We start from the raw sequence: 16,267 nt of genomic DNA on the forward strand, positions 1-16,267 counted from the left end.
CACTTTATTTAGGGTCTGGTGAGAGCTTGATAATTCCTAAAACAGAAGTGAGAGATGGTTACTAAACTGTAAATAGGTCTTTGGCTTGGGAATCAAGGTAAAACTGTTTCTTCTTCCTTAAATCTAAGAAAAGTGGGTTGTCAGAGAAGGTACTTCCCAATAAGCCCACAGAGGGGCAAATAGTATAGTAGAAGGTAGAACAAGACAGGTGCCACAATGATGCACTTCACTTTTGGAAGCAGTGACATATCAGCTTACTTCCCATCTTGTTAAACTGTGGGACACTAACTCATACAGTGTCATGTAACCAAATGTGGGAGTTATGACACAATAAGAGGTTTTGAACATGCAATGATCAAAATTAATTCAAAATTAAATGTGTAATCAATCCAAAGTGTTGCTGGCAGCTCTGACACATGTTCTATCCTGAGACCTCACAGCAGCCTTGGTTCTGAATCCACAACACAGCTTCACATTGTGCATGTCATCCTGCCACTCAACAACAACAACAACAACAACAAAAAATACTGCCTGAAACATATTGGCCCAGATTTGAGACCATTGTATGTTATGAATTGCAGTATTTTTACTGTACGTGCTGATCTTTCTGTCCTTACAGAAACATGATTTAATGACAGAAAATAAGGACTTTTAATAGTTTTATACCTCATTCTTGACAATACAAATACCAAATTAGCATACCCTGGGACTGGATGGTTAGCATGTTGGATTTTTAAAATTGTATTGAAAGTCCTGTCATTGAAAATGGCTAAATGAATTTTGGCTTAGGATTAAGGCAAAATTTCCAACAAGTTCTGAAATAACCCTAAATGTGCCTCTGCCATTTTGTGCTGTGAACCTATGTGAAGCAGCATTCTAGGCACTGACAATCATAAATTCAAAATACTGATAAGCTCAGAAAAATGATAAACATGCTGCTCATGCCACAGTATCACATATTCAGCCAATATTTAAATCTTTATGTAAAAAATAGATGAGCACATCTATCTCGGTATGCAAATTTACTTTCACCTTAATCAATAGTAAAATTTTATATATTATGAAGAATTTTTATAAGATATTTTCTTTATGATTTATTATCTATAAATGTTTGATTTGTATGTCTATTTTATATACCTATATATTCAAGGTCACCAAAAAAATTCTCAGGTGAAAAGGGGTCATGACTAAGTTTACTATGCCCTCAATCAGTGATCATGGCTCAGTTAATATCTGAACTCCTTTTTGAAAAAGATTTTTATTAAGCTTTCGTGATTTCATACAACAGTTCGTCATCAAATTTAGACTCCCTCTCCCATCCATTCCCCCCATCTCCTCCACCAGACCTCATGTATTCCATCATACATGCTAAGTTCTATCCAATTAAGCATTTGTACCTGGATATCCTTCAGGATGTATAAATTTGTCCATTGGCGTCTAGTCAGCCAATCTAGAGATTGTAAGTAAAGCACACTCTCCCTCTCCCAGCAGCAATCATTAACCAATAGTTCTGAGTCAAGGGCCAGCCTGCAACCCATTTTTCTCCTCCTCTCTGTGCCCTTTTTAATTGAGTTGTCATGGGTCCAGTGCTCTATACCACCACTGCCACAAGTTCACATGTGCAAGCTTCGAGTGGCCTGAAAGCCTCTGCTTCCCTGTGTTCATGAACTAGCCTTGGCTCTTACAATCTTTCTGCCCCCTCTTCCATGATGGTCTCTGAGCGGTGGGTGGATGAGGAGTCCTATCTTATACTCTACAATCTCTTATTCTTTAAAACTTAGCCAGTTGTGGCCTTCTGTGTGTATCACACTTTATTGTATAAGGAATCTTTACTGGCAAGAGTTGAGGGATGTATTAGTTTTCTGTCTACCCCTTATTCTGCTATGTTCCATGAGCCTTAGGTGAAGAGGTTCAACTGTAGATATGTCACCTAGTACTGGGCATCTCTCAGATATATATTCTCTGTGTCTGACCTGTTGTGGAATTCTGCAGTAGCCTCTATCTGTTGCAAAAAGAAGCTCCTTTGGTGAGTGGTGTATGGTATGATTTTTTGTAAATATAAAGATCCACATTTGGCATTTGGTAAGAAATTTCATTTATCTAGACATATCAAAGAGATAGGTTTTTCTCTAGAATCTATGATTTCTTTTGCCATGTGTAGTTGGCTGAGTTTACAGTGCTACCCATGAGTTCACTCCCATTGAGAGTGCTTTAAGTCTAATTAGATAGCTGTAGATTGCCCCCCCACACACACACACATAAAATACCACTACTTTACCAAGAGGCAGTGGTCATGCTGATCATTATGGTTTTAGAATTGGATTGGTCCATTGATATTTTTCTCCCTTGGCAGTTTTCATGTTATCATCAAGCATTATGATAGCTAAACTTCAGGTAGAAGGCTTCCAGGTCAAATCCTGCTCCCTTACACCAAGTCCTGTATCTGAAGTGTGTCCTGTCTTCAGAAGTAGGGTCTTATCTACTAGTTCTGTGAGATAATCAAGATGTTTGGCAAGAGCCTGCATTATTTTAGTAGTCTCCTGGACTATTCTCACCAACTACTCAAAGGGAGGTCTGTTCTGTCTGGTACTGTGTTCCTTGCCAAGAAGCTCCCAGGTATACATATGTATTAATATTTAGACACTGTGTGTCCATTTCTCGTGGGGTTTGGGGGGTATCACATTAACCTCTGGCTTTCCTAGAACCCCAAGATTCATCCATCTCTACTCTTTTTCTTACCATCCTCCCTCCCCAGTCCCAGCACCCCCATTATCCCTTCCATCCCAATAACACCCACCTTCCACCATCCCATTTCTCCTGACTCCCCCACACATACACATGGCCCCTTGCATGGCCCTCCCTCTTCTCCCCCACCCCCTACCGAACACTCCCACTTTCCCCTCCTCCCCCCAGTAACATCTGTTCCCTACTAACCCCTCTTTCAGGTTCTTTCTTTTCCTTTATCTCCGTGTATCCTTTCCGCTTTCCTGGATCCTGGTGTTACATCAGAATATATACACTTAAGTATAAGGGACTGGTGCTACGATCCACAAATGAGGGAGAATATACATCATTTGCTTTTCTGAGCTTGTGTTACTTCACTTAGCATAACACTCCCGAGTTTCATCCATTACCTGCAAATTTCATAATGCCATCTTTTCTTACTGCTGAGTAGAACTCCATTGAAGAAATGTACCATATTTTCATTATCCATTCATCAGTTGAGGGACATTTAGGTCATTTTCATTTCCTAACTATTGTGAAGAAAGCAGCAACAAACATGGTTGTTCCAGTGTCTCTACAGTATGAGGAGTTCTTTGGGTATATGCCAAGGAGTAATATAACTGGACTATATGGTAGGTTCATTTTTAGATTTTTAAAGGGTTCTCCACACTGCTTTCTATAGTGGTTGCACCAGCTTGCATTCCCAGCAGCAGTGAATGAGCATTCCTCTTTTTCTACATTCTCCCCAGCATTTGGAATCTTTCAGTCTCTTGATCTTAGTCAGTCTGATTGGGGTAAAATGGAATCTTAAAGTGGTTTTATCTGGGTTTCTCTAACTACTACGTATGTTGAAAAAATTTTAAGGCGCTTCTTAGCCATTTTTATTTCTTCATTTGAAAATGCTATGTTCAGATTTATAGCCCATCTTTTTACGGGGTCATTTATTTTCTTGTTTCTTTGATTTTTGAGTTCGTTGTATAGTCTGGATATTAATCTTCTGTCCAATGAGTATCTGTAAAGATTTTGTCCCACTCAGTGGGTTTCCTCTTCCATTCCTTGGTTGTTTCCTTTTGTAGTTTAATGAGGTCCCACTTACTGATTGTTGGCCTTAATGCCTGAACAGCTGGTGTCCGTTTTAGGAAGTCCTTTCCTACACCTGTATCTTGTAGGATACTGCCTTTTTCTTCTAGCAGTTTCAGATTTCAGGTTTTATGTTGAGGTATTTAATCCGCTTGGAGTTGACTTTTGTCCAGGGTGAAAGATAAGGATTCAATTTCATTTTTCTGCAGGTGGAGATCCAGTTTTGCCAGTACCACTTTTTGAAGATGCTGTCTTTCCTTTATTGTGTGTTCTTGGCACCTTTGTCAAATATCAGGTGGCTGAAATTGCATATACACGTTTCTGACTTTTATCTCTTTCCATTGATCTACATGTCTATTTTTGTGCCAGTAACATGCGGTTTTTATGACTATAACTCTGTAATATAATCTGAGATCTGGTGTGATGATCCCCTAGCATTGTTCTTTTGCCCAAGAATGCTGTGACTATCTGGGGTCTTTTGTAATTTCATATGAATTTCAGGATGATCTTTTTCAAGCTCTGTAAAGAATATCATGGGTATTTTGATTGACATTGCATTGAAACTATAAATTTCTTTTGGTAAGATGGTCATTTTCACAATATTGATTCTACCAATCCATGAGCAGGCTAGGTCTTTCTATCTCTTAGTGTCTTACCCTATATCTTTCTTTAGAGTTCTGAAAATTTCATTGTAGGGATCTTTAATGTCTTTGGTTAGTTTTATTCCTAATTACTTTTTTGAGGCTATTGTGAATGGGACAGTTTCTTTGAATGCTTTTTTCTTTTTTCTTTTTATCGCTTGTTATTGGTATATAGAAAGGCTACTGATTTTTGAAAGTTGATTTTGTAACTGCCACTTTACTGAAAGTATTAATCATTTCTAACAGTTTTCTAGTAGAATTGTTGCAATTTCTTATGTAAAATATATTATCATCTGTAAATAGAAATTATTTGACTTCTTTTTTTCCAATTAGTACTCCTTTCATTGCCTTCTCTTGTCTTATTGCTTTTCCAAGAGTTTTAAGCACTATATTGAAAATGAGTGGGGGTAGCGGGCATCCTTGTCTGCTTCCTGATTTTAACAGAAATGCTTCCAGTTTTTCTCCATTTAGAATGATGTTGGCTATAGGTGTATTATATAGCTTTAATTATGTTGAGGTATGTTCGTTCCAGATAAGTTACTTCTAGGACTTTTAACATAAATGTATATTGGATTTTGTCAAAATCCTTTTCTGCATCTAAGATGTCCATGTAGATTTTGTCTTTAAGCCCATACGTATGTTTTATTACATTTATTGGCTTACCTATATTGAACCATCCCTGCATCTCTGGAATAAAGCTGACTTGATAGTGGTGGATGATCTTTTTGATGTGTTTCTGTATGTAGTTTGCAAGTATTTTGTGGAGTATCTTTGGATGTACGTTCATTAAGAATATGGGTCTATAGTTTTTATGTTGTATCTTGGTTTTGGTATTAGAGTGATACTGGCTTCATAGTAGGAGTTTGGGAGTTCTCCTTCTGTTTCTATCTTTTTGAATAATTTAAGCAGTATTGGTTGTAGATTTTCTTTCAGTGTCTGGTGGGATTCTGTTGTGAATCCATATGGGCCTGGACTTGGTTTAGTTGGGAGGTTTTGTATTGCTGTTTCAATTTTGTTATTTGTTATGTATCTGTTTAAGCTGTTCTCTTCTTGGTTTAACTTTTGTGGTGTTCATAATTTTAGAAAATCATCCTCATTCATTTCCTTTAGATTTTTGAGTATAGATTTTTAAAGTATCCCCTTACAATGATCTGGACTTTTTTTTTTTTTTTTTTTTTTTTAGTGGTGCCTGTTGTGTGCTATTTCCCTGTTTGTCTCTAATTTTGTTGATTACAATTTGCTCTTTCTTTTGGTTAACTGGGATAACAGTTTATCTATCTTATTTAACCTTTTAAAGAACGAAACCAGCTCTTTGCTTTACTGATTTCTTGTATTGTTTTCTTTGTTTCCATTTCATTAATTTCTGCTCTGATTTTTGTCGTTTCTTCTCACCTACTAGGTTTGGGATTGGCTTGTTCTAGCCTTTCCAGAGTCTTGAGTTATAGTGTCAAGTTGTTTACATGTGCTCTTCTCATTTTTAAATGTAGGCACTAAGAGCTATAAACTTACCTCTTAGGACTGCTTTTAAGGTGTTCCAAAGGTTTTGTTGTGTTTTATTATCATTTACATTTAATTCCAGGAATACTTTTATTTCTTTCTGAGTATCTTCTTTGACCCATTCACCATTCAGGGGTGTTTTGTTTAATCTCCATGAGTTGGTGTAGTTACTGAAGATTCTTTTGCTGTTGATTATACGCTTTATTGCACTGTGGTCTGATAGAATACGTGGAATTATTTCAAATTTTTTGTATTTGTTGAGATTTGTTTTATATCCCAGAATGTGGTCAATTTCAGCAAAAGTTGCATAGGTTGTTTTGTAGAAAGTGTATTCTTTGGTGCTTATGTGGAATATTCCATACATATCTGTTAGGTTCATTACATGTAAGATGTCATTTAATTCAGATGACTCTCTTTTTATTCTTTGTCCAGTTGACCTATCTATTGAAGATAGTGGTTATTAAAATCACTTATTATTACTGAATTGGGGTTAATCTCTGTTTTATAGTTCTGGAGTACTGTTTTTATGAAATTGGGTGCTCCAGAATTTGGTGCATATATGGTCATGGTTGTGATATCGTCTCAATCAATTTTTCCTTTGATTAGAATAAAATAATCCTCTTAATCCTTTTTATTAGTTTTAATTTGAAGTCTATTTTGTCAGATATTAGAATTTCAACACCTGTGTGCTTCTTAGAGCCATTGGCTTGGAATATTTTTTGGCATCTTTTCACCCTAACTTACTGTCTATTCTTGAAGTTGAGATGAGTTTTTGAAAACAACAAAAAGAAGATTTTTTTTTCTTGATTCATTCTACTAGCCTGTGTCTTTTGATAGGGGAGTTAAGGCCATTGATATTAAATTTTATTATTGAAAGATATGTTTTGGATACTGTCCTTTTAATTTCTTTGTGTTTATGGTCCTATTTTGTGTTTCTGTTATAAATGTTTTCTTTCTGTAGCTTCTTGAGTGTACTCATTCATTTCTTCAGCCCTTTGTATTGCTTTGAGTATTCTCTGCAGGGTTGGTTTAGTGGACATGAATTCTTTTAGCCTATTCATGTCATGAAAATTTTCCCAACCCCCTTTGGAACATGATAGATAGTTTTTCTGTATAAAGTATTTGGGGTAGGCATCCATTTTTGTTTAGAACTGGGAATACTTTGGTCCGGGGTCTTCTGGCTTTCATAGTTTTCATTGAAAAGTATGTAATTCCAATGGGTTTTCCTTTACATGTATATTGTTTTTCTCTTGCAGCTTTCAGTACCCTCTCTTTGTTTCCTACATTTAATGTTTTTACTATAATATGCAGTGGGGAGTTTCTGTTCTGGTCACGTCTAATTGGTAGTCTATGTGCTTCTTGAATCTGTGTAAGTCTTTCATTAATTTATGGAAATTTTCTTCTATAATCCTGTTGAAGATCTGGTCAATGCCATTGGACTGAGATTCTTCTTCCTATATGCCTATAATTCTTAGATTTGGTCTTTTCATGTTGTCCCACATTTCCTGAGTATTCTAGTCCTGTGTTGTTTTATTTTTTTTTTAATTTTGCATAGTCTTTGCTTAAGGAGTCCATATCTTCAACTTTGTCATTCAGTCTTGATATTCTGTTTTCCACTTCATTTATTGTGCTAGTGAAGCTTTCTCCTGTTGCTTTTAATTTGTTTATTGAGTTTTTTTTTCAATCCCACTTTCATTTCTGTTTGGGTTTTCTTCACTATTTCTATCTCTTGTTTGAACTCACTTTTCAAGGCATGAATTGTTTATGATATTTCATTAAGCCATATATTTGTATATTCTTGGGCTTCCATCACAAGTTTATGCCGTTTTCTTTGAGTTCTTTGAGTTGTTTGTTTGCGTTTTCTTGAAGTTCCTTAATTATGTTTATGACTGTCCTTTTAAATTCTGCATCCTTGGTTCCTCAGGGTGGTTTTCATTGTAGTGCACTTCTATAAGACTAGTGGGTTTTTTGGGGGACATATTCTCTTGTTTTTTCATATTATTTGTGTTTTTGTGTTGCCATTTGGGCATGTTATGGATGTTCTTTGTTGGTTATATGTCTAGTAGGAACTTCTATTCTGCTTTGTTTAATTTAATTTTGGTTCTGTTATATTGTTTATGTAGCTTGGTTGCTTTTTGTTTAGGTCTGGAAAATAAATTGGTGTGTGTTTCAGGTTCTTTCAGGGTAGTAGCTAGGTCTGGATTGATGGTGGGACAGGGTAGTGGGTAGGCTGGACAGGTTAGTAGGAGGGCTGGTCTGTGTCAGATAGATCAGGAGCCAGTGGAGTCTTTGCTAGGGAGTTTAGCTAGTCTGAGATCTGAGGCAGAGGAATTTGAGCCTGTCTAGGTCCAAGGTTGGCAGGGGATAGGTTAAGGGTGGGTGAGAAGAATGGAATAGAGCTGCAGTGGGCAGGAGCTGACTTACCTGACTTCTGGCTTGGCAGATCTGTCTGGCTGATCAGGAGCCAGGGAAGATGGCCATGGGGGGACCGCCTGAGTAGGGACTTAGCAATCTATTATGGGTGTTTAGCTAGTCTGGGTTAGGAAATTATTCCAGAGATCTGAAGCAGAGGAGTTGGAGCCCACCTGAGTCCAGGGCTGGCAGGGGACAGCATCAATATCTGAACTCTTACCAATAAGTTAAGCAAAACTTTGTCCCACTGAGGAATGAAAGCAGAGGGCTAGTTGTAAAAGTGTGGGAGAATCAGAATAAAGCTCTGCTGTATTACAGGAGGTGAGTGGATATGCCAGCCATGATAGACTACAGAAACTATATTATTTTTGGTGATTGCTGTGACGATCACCATATGTATCTTGAACACTTTACAGTATGCTTAGAGCTAATATTGCATTATTGCATGCAAAACATTGGAAATATTTTTTTCTTTACTCATGCCCACCCTTTACTATAATTATTTTATACGTATGTATTAGCAATCCCTTAAGAAAACTTTTACATTTTTATTTAAATGTTCTATGCATTAAATTTATGGGGAAAAAAATTTAAAATATATTTTCCAAACATTTATTGTGGTGATTTTAAAAATGTCCTCCACAGTCTCTAAGTATTTGAAAACTTTGGCCACAGTTGGTGATGCTGTTTTAGGAGGTTTAGGATGTGCAGCCTTGCTGGAGGAAGCATGTAACTGTGGGTGGGCTTTGAGAGTATATAGCTTTGCCCATTTCCAGTTTGTCTCTCTGCTTCCTGTGCCTGCTTGAAGATGTGAGTACTCAGCTTTCTGATCTGACTGCCTCCTGCCATGTCTCCCCACCATGATGGATTCTTACCCTCTGGAGCCATAAGCCAAGTAAACTCTTCCATCTATAAGTTGCTTTGGTCATGGTGTTTTATCACTGTAACAGTAAAAGTGACTAATATACTTATCATTTCTAATATTTTCATTTTCCATACATAAATTTTCATCTCCTATCAGTTCCTCTCAGCTAAAGAACGTCATTTAGCATATTTCTAGAGCAGGACTGTTGGCCATGAATTCTCCGAATGTCCTTTCTTCTACCGCTCTAGTATATCACTTGACTGTTTTCTCTATCACCTCTCTTCTACTGTTAAGTCAATCCAGTAAATTTTTTATTTTCTTTTGTTTTTCTTTTTTTTAAAATTTCTGTTAATTCAAGGAAAAAGGTTGCATAAAATCCAATCTGTTCGATAAATAAGTGGCCTTTCCAGTATATAACATTTCAAATATCAAAGTATACATACCTCCTATGTACAGTACAGTATTTGAAATCGTAAAATAAACTCCATAAAGTCCACCTGGCAAGTGAGTCACAATGCACCTATACGTGGCTTATCAACACTTTCCCCTGAACAACTCAAGCGTAGCTTAACAATTAATTTAATAGTGTGGTCCAAAAATACCCAGATCAATTAAATATATTTAATCAATATAATTTCCTTTACACGAACTCTTTGCTTTCTAAATTAAAGCTTTCATCTACCTCTTACACACACCCCTTCTCCTCCTGTAACTCCTATCCTTCAAAGTTTCAAAATGTACATCAATGCTATAAATATAAATGCTACTTTTGAAACATGAAACTAAGCTTTTTTCTTCAAGATTTTTTGCTTCTGTCTAGCAATGTTAGGCTTTCAAACCCAGACCAAATATTTAAGTTTCTCTGCTGCACACCAGTATTATTCTCCACAACAAAAACCAGTCATTTCTACTCTGTACCAAGGAATGGAAAACTAAATGCTTATCTCCCAAACCTATGACTAGATAGTGGTAGCTATTCATTGCTGTTGAATACAGCAGTCACTGAAAAATACACCCAGTCTTCCAGATAACCCCAGTGCACTTTAGGAAATCAAAAATTACCTGAAAGCAATTTAGTACATAGATTGTCTTTAAAAAATTTTTTTTTAGACATCAGCATTAAACTTAGTGGCAGGACACTGACATAATACCATCTCAATACACTCAGAATTCTGTCTTCACATTATAATCAAGCATAGTGGAAAAGACAGGTTAGGGAACAAATACTTGACTTTGTAGAAACCCACAGCTTCTATTCAGATCTCAATAAATCGCACGCATTTTAAACACAATCAATACTGTAACAGTCGTTATAGTGAAGATGAGATCTTTACTCAAGTAGTGCCTAAGCAGGACATGGTGGTAGGCAATGAGAACTGCCGACTTCCATCACAGGCACAAGCACACAGAGAACAACATTCACACCAGTGTGTTCATTTTGTGTCCCTCTGAAGCAACAGGCTACAAAAGTATGACAGAAGGAAAAAGTTGTTTTCTCTTATGGAAGGGCTTTTTGTCCATTTCATACATTTTCAGCTTCACACAGTCTGACTTCCTCTCTCCCACTTATTTTCAAGTTTATTTGGACATGTATGTATTTATGTGATGCTTTTCATTACATATATACATACTTCTTGGAATTTGAGTTCTCCTGTAAGTTAAGGTGAGTTGTGTTGCACTTGGGTCATATGCAGAGCAGGTCACAGAAGGGCAACAAAGTGCTGTGATGCCACAGGTCAGGGAGAGAGCAGCTGGCCAGAAAAGTGTAGTGTAGGGTGAACATGAGAAGGTCGAGGAAGAAGCAAAGGCTCTTTTATCAAAACCAACGACTGTTACCAGTGTCGTTTTAAAAAAAAAAAAAAAAAGGTCAAATACACAGTTTTGAAGATTTCAGTAAACATTGCACACAGCAAGTATTCAGTGTAAAAATGCACACATCAACATTTTCCTTTTGATAGCTTGTCTGAAGTCTAAGTTACACGTATCATACAGTTAAGCCTGTTGTTGAACCAGAGGCTCAGAAGCATTGCATTCTTTTTTATTTTGGACATTGGTACAAGAGAAATGAAAACTCCCAACTGCATAGAAATCTAGGAAATATATAGACAAAGAAACAAAATACCTTCCCTTTCCTCCCCTCCACACCCATGACTCCCCACACTTGAGTGTATTAAGTAGACAAGTTTTACTCTGTTCCGTCTGCAGAATCCAATGTGTGATTAGAAGAGGGGAGGGGAGGTGCGTATCTCAGTCTGTAAGTACCTTGTTGATTGGCCTCCATGGACCACTGCTTACAGTCCTGCACATAGTGTCTGCTTACACCACAACTGTAACATGAGACATTCCCATTCTTCTTGGGCCCTGAACCACTGGTGTTGGCAACTACATTAGGTGCTGGATATATGGGGCAAAATCTCCCAAATCCTGCCATCTGCTACATGCCATTATTGGCTTGGCTCCCCATGACTGGATCATGTACCAGTCCGTTTGCATATGGAGTTTGAGGCAGAAAAAAAGGAAGTTGGTTTCCATTGCTCTGATATGCTTGGTTGAGGTAGCTGCCATTGCAAATAGATGGCAGAGTGATGAACTACGGGACTCAGTACATTGGTCTGGACATTGGATTGGGATAATAGTAACTACTTAGCTGAAGGTTTCCATTGGTCCCACAGCTGCACTGTGGCCCACAAGAACCACAAGGACCTGAGCCCATCTGCTGTGGTGGCACTATTGTTCCGTTAGTGTTTGTGTTCCCCACAGCACTGATGTAAGATATGCTGTCACTCTGCGCAGTGCTGTGTGTTAAGGAGGGGCTGGGGCTTGGGGCATGATCTGGGGTGTGGGTAGGAACTGCAGGAGGAATCGTGGACTGGGCCTGACTGATGCCTGCACTTGCTGGCTGGGCAGAAGTGGCTTTGTTGAGCACATTGGAATTCTGGGTGGGTAACACACTGGCAGTGAGGGGTGAGCCTGGAAAGGTGTAGGAAGCTGGTGGCTGTGCAGCAGAGAGGCCAGCTGCTGGAAGAACTACCTTCACATTGGTACGCTGAGGAACTGTTCCTGTGTTTCCTCTCAATCTGGGGCATCATTTGATTTAGTCCTACCATTTGGGATGCAGACTTTGTGATGGGGTCCATGGTAGCCACAGGAGATCCTGGAAAACTACCTTGGTTATGGACAGGAATAAAGGCAGTGTTTGGTGATCCAATGCCCAGACTTCTGGGTGGCTGTTGTGGGATATTAACTGTGCAACTCTCAGAAGATCCCTGTGTTGGTGGCAGTTTTAGCCTCTGCAATGTCAGCTGCAAAGCAGGAGCAGAACTGTGTAGAGGAAAGGTCGATGGAATAGGTAGAGGGGAAGCCAGCAATTCAAGATGTTTTTCTTATTCTCCAGTAAAAGCTGTTGGTTCCAGGATTCCAACAGGGGTTGAATTTGTGGACTCCCTTAGTAATAGCCACAGGGTTAGGAACAAGCATCCCTAGTGTTTTATCATCTGCATATTTGGGTGGAGGAATGACAACTTCTGACTTCTGGTCACCATAGTACATGACACAGTGTAGAGCTGGCAAAAAAGGAATAAGCAGATACTTGGGTGGGTTCAAGGGATCTTCTAAAAGGTTTCCATTCTCATTTCCTATTGAGACTATCTGAACAGGTGGCTTGACAGTGACAGTCTGGTCGACAGAGCCATAACCTGTAAACCTGGCTGCCGATGGATTCCCAGAATCTTCAGAATTGTTGTCTATGTCTCTGTCCTTTTCTTCTTCCCATTCAAAACTTTCTCTTCTATCATGCTGTGGACTAGATGGAGAACTGTAACCCTCTGAAGACGTTTCTCCACATGTGTCATGTCCAGATACAATGTCCAAATTCACATCTAAAAACAACAGTCCCTTCACAGTACCACCATGAATGTATAGGATGTTCTACTGTCCAATCTGTTGTCAGCTTTCTTTTCTCCTTTTCTATCTGTGGCTTTCATTTCTTCTTATTTACTAAGATAAGCTCCTTTTTTCAGCAGAATGCTGGTTAGCTGAGGTCACACAGTGCTCTGGGTGCTGAATAGCAGCACAGCTTTGCTTCCTCCAATCCCACAGCATATTGTTGAATTTTGTCATCGTTCTTTTAATATGTTCTTATTATCTCCTGAGTTTCTTCATGTGAGAACATATTCTATTACCTCTTTGGTTAATAAAACTGAGACACATATTTGTTGTTTCATTAGTTGTTTAATTTGTTGTAGAACAAGTTCAAATGATTTTAATATAGGTATCTAATTTCTTCCCTGGAAAATGTGAATATTATGCTTCTGTGAGCTCCCTGCCATTCTTTCTGTTCTGAGAGGCTTGGGTAACTCAGCAGTGCTCTGGATGATACAGTCAGAGGTGGCCTTACTGGTAGCATCCCCACCAAGTTCTGCCACCTTTAAGGTGGAGTGACTCCAGTTCAGTGAAACTACTCGTCAATAGATCCAACTCCAGATGATTTGTTCCAATAGGATTCTATGACCTCTCAGATGGACCCTTGAGCTCCCATGGGCATCGTCTCTGCAGGTGGTTGCCATTATTAGTATTTCTGTGAAGGGGAGAGGACTGTGAATTTTTGTTTTGTCATCTTGTTGCTGTCATTTCTGAGAGATGTTGAATATTAAACCATACTTGCATTTCTGATATATATATATGTATATATATCCAGTTTTACATGATGTATTGTTACAACTTACATACTTGTGGCATTTTAAATGAAAAAAATGTCCCCTATAGGCTCATGTATTTGAATTCTTGGTTCTCAGGTAGTGCTGCTTAGAAAGGTTCTAGAGCCTTTAGGAAGTTGGAACATTGTTGGAAGAAGTACATCACTGAGGGCAGGCTATGAGGATTTAGAGCCACAACCCACTTCCTGTTCCCACTCTCTGCTTCTTGTATGTGGATGAAATGTGATCTGCCAGTATCCTGATCCTACCTATGTTCCATTCCTTCCCCACCATGATAGACTCTATCCCTCTGGAACTATGAGCTAAAATAAACCATTTCTTTCTTAAGTTACTTTTGATCATATTATTTTTTTATCTCAGCAACAGTAAAGTAACTAATACAATACGGTTGTTGGATTCAGTTTGTTAAGGCTCTGATAATATTTTTACCTTTGTTGGAATGTACTTGATCTGGGCATAGTTTCAATACTAGCCTTAGACATTAAGTTGGAGAACTTATGCCCTTCTCTCCAGTATTCTAGAAGGGTATTTGTAGTACTTAAAAGTGATTTGATGGAATACATTAGTTCAGCATCTGTATTTGGAGGCATTTTGTAGAGAAAGTCACAAACTACATGCAGTCTCTTGAACTGCTATAGAGCTAAATCTGGTATTTACTTTTTTTATTATAGTTGGGTAAGTTTGTTGATCTTCCAAAAGGAACATCTTCATGCTACATTGACCTTTATCTGTTGCTTTTCAATCTTTTGCTTTTCAATATTTATTAGTTCTGCTTAGTATAAGTTTAATTTACTCTTCTTGAGCTAATTCCAAGAAGTGATCCTGAAAGCATTGAACTGGATCTTTAATTTTTTCTACAACATATGATCAATGCTATACATTTATCTCTTTGGGTCAATTTAGCTACATCCCACGCATTTTAGTATGTTCTTTTAAAATGGTTCTTAAGACTTATTTTTTATTTTTAATTATGTGCACACATATACATGTGTATGTGCAGGCTTTCAGTGCCCATGAAAGCCAAAAGAGGGTGTCAGATCCCCTGGCACTGGAATAATAGGTGGTTGTGTGCTCCCTGATATGGGTGTTGGGACCCAAACCCTGATCCTCTGTAAGAACAGCAAATGCTCTTAATCGTTAAGCCATCTCCAGTTGAAAAGAGTAATCCCATGATATAGGCTGAAAGTTCTGAAAATATCAATTATAAACATATTAATTATGAAACTTATTGGTAATTTTTAATGACTTTATATTCATCTTTCTGTCTACTTATCCTATAAATTATTGAAATAAAGAAAATATAACTTCAGTCATTGATATATTCATTTCTTATAGCTTTAGCATGTATTACTGCATTATTTTATAGGTCATTTATTGTGTGCCAAATGTCAAATTCTTATGATGAATTTGTTCATTTATCATCAATAATTTACTTTTTAAAAAAGCTATATTAGAAACTTTTTTCTCTAACTTCTATTTGTCTGTTATAAATATAACCATTCTTATTTATATATATGGTTATATAAATGAAGAAGTGTTATCAAGGCATGTATTTCCAGCCTTTAAATTTTAGTATAATTTTACCCTTATATTTCAGTGTTTTTCTTGAGTAGGACATATTTGGTGATGTCACTATGAATAAATACATATGTCAGAACTTACCACATCATACCTTCAAAATGTACAATTTATGATTCTAGCCACTCCAACAGCTATCAAAGTGCCTGAAAACAAATCCTGAGACCATGAATCTCGAGTCCAGCCTGGGAAGACAAAAGAAAAATGAGGAGGATCCCAATAGAGTGATGCGGTCACCGCCAGAGGTGGCCACTCCTCCGTTTTCGTTTTTGTTCTCACGGGCGTCGAGGCTGCTCCTCCGCCTGTCCTGGGGTGAGGCCACTCTTCTTCCTGCCCTGGGCTGGGGCCTCTCTTCTGCTTGCCCAGTGCTGAGGCAGCTCTTCTGCTTGCCCTGTCATTGCCACTTCTGCCAGGTTCTGGACCCCAGGGCTGGTGAGGAGACTGTGTCAGCAGAGCTGCATTCAGGCACAGGAGACCAGGTTCAGCAACACAGATCTGCTTTATTGCAGGAAGGCACAAGCTTATATAGGGGTAGTGGTCCAATCACAGCACAACAAGTAGGATACCTTATTAGCATAACAGACTTAGCATCCTATTAGCATAACAGACTTAACGTCCTATTACAGAATAGCAGGTAGGATGCCTCATTAGCAAACTAGGTTTCAGATTACAGAGCCTGGATTCCTGGAAACCATGTGACCCTGAGTGTCTCAATATCTAAGTGCTGCAATTTTGGATTCCAGGGGTGGTGCTGA

The 16,267-nt window shown here is 38.1% G+C and overlaps 1 pseudogene; it reads right to left on the reverse strand.

Annotated features, from left to right (window-relative positions):
• Nucleotides 1–11,404: 11,404 nt before the first annotated feature.
• LOC103741057 lies at nucleotides 11,405–13,338 on the reverse strand (annotated as a pseudogene).
• Nucleotides 13,339–16,267: the final 2,929 nt, after the last annotated feature.

The sequence above is a fragment of the Nannospalax galili genome, unplaced genomic scaffold (genome assembly GCF_000622305.1).
Source record: "Nannospalax galili isolate Female #2095 unplaced genomic scaffold, S.galili_v1.0 scaffold1181, whole genome shotgun sequence".
Classification (NCBI taxonomy): domain Eukaryota; kingdom Metazoa; phylum Chordata; class Mammalia; order Rodentia; family Spalacidae; genus Nannospalax; species Nannospalax galili.